Source organism: Pygoscelis adeliae, unplaced genomic scaffold, assembly GCF_000699105.1.
Source record: "Pygoscelis adeliae isolate BGI_AS28 unplaced genomic scaffold, ASM69910v1 Scaffold168, whole genome shotgun sequence".
Lineage (NCBI taxonomy): Eukaryota > Metazoa > Chordata > Aves > Sphenisciformes > Spheniscidae > Pygoscelis > Pygoscelis adeliae.
This window is the reverse complement of record NW_008825566.1, coordinates 1,839,454-1,840,974: the sequence shown is the minus strand read 5'-3', so window position 1 is coordinate 1,840,974 and position 1,521 is coordinate 1,839,454.

Below are 1,521 nucleotides of genomic sequence, written 5' to 3'. Positions count from 1 at the left end.
GGAGTTCCTTTGTGCTGCTCTTCAGGTGCTCTCCTGCTGACCTGCGTTCCTTCTCCAGGCTTTGGGCATCTATTGCTGGCCCTGGCATCAAACTGGCAGGAGTGGGATGGACTGAGGTTCCCCTCTCCCGGCAACTTTAGTTTTAAAGTCCTCTTCACCAGCTTTGTTCCTCATCACTGGCTGTTAAATAGCATTGGACTGGGTATGGATCCTACAATTTATTCCATCATCTATGAGTTAGTAATGATCAAAAGTGACATGCTAAAAGAAGTGATGGTTTCGATTAAGATCGTATTATACTAGTGTTTACAAGACAGAAACTTGAGATAATTGTCGCATTATTGGCTTTGTTTGAATGGTTTTGAAGACTTTAACCGTCTTCAGACATTTGAGGAATGTTTGAAAAAAAGCAAAGAGGGCCACATCAAGGAAGAAGAGAAAAACTCGGTTATTCTGAAGATCGCAATAGACACTGGTATCTTTGAATAGCTAGCAGGCACTTTAAAAAAACATCTGACTGTGGTCATTTAAATAATAATATTTTCTTGTACCTTCTACAATCTGTAAATCAAGAACGGCCTTGCAAAGCATACACCATGTGGTTTTACTGAGAACATGGATGTCGCAGTTTAAATCCTCAAATGTTCTTTTGCATATTGTTTAAATAATTTATATTAGCCTGGGTACTCCCGAGGCATACAGGGAATACTAGCTATCCTAGACGCACTAGAATTACAACCTCATTGTAAAATCTGTCTCCAGTTAAGGTCTCACCCTGAAAGACACCTAAAAGTCCTGAACTTCTGTTACTTAAGGGCATCCCTTCTTAAAATGGTAATTCATCACGAAGTGACTTGAACAGAGTGCAGTCTACTTACGGTGTATGTCAACCAGTTCCTTTCTGTAATGTTGTCTCACTGCTTATATTCTTTCCATAGGAAGAGTGTTAGGTTATCTCTACATTACATAATGCTTGATTCTGGAACAATAAGGAATTAGTCTTAAACATTATTCCAGAGGTAAAGAACTGCAGAATTAAGTTACATCATCTGCTACTTGGTTGTACTAAATTCCACAATATACAATAGCAGAATAACCTTCAGAAGGAGGGCATGCATGGATAACACTTTAAAATATCAGATGACATATGCTGACTGTAGAGTCCATGTTCTCCTCATTTCCTCTTGTATACTGGTTGTTATTTATGTGGAATTTTCATATCACAGTGGCACATACTGCCCCTGACTTTTAAGGAATAAATAAATACATTTCAAACAGGGTTGCAGGATTTGCTTGAGTAAGTCAAGAATGGTGAATATTAAATCTCACTGGAGAATCCATTTTAATGCATTGAAGAAAAACTTACATGAGAAATAGCCTGTTGATTGCATATATAATATTTTCTTTCCCAAAGACTGAAGCATATGGGGTTTAACAGCTACACTAGGAACAACACATCCATACTGCACATATGGCACAATGATGTGAGCAACACAGAGCTAGGACACCATCAAGGAAGAT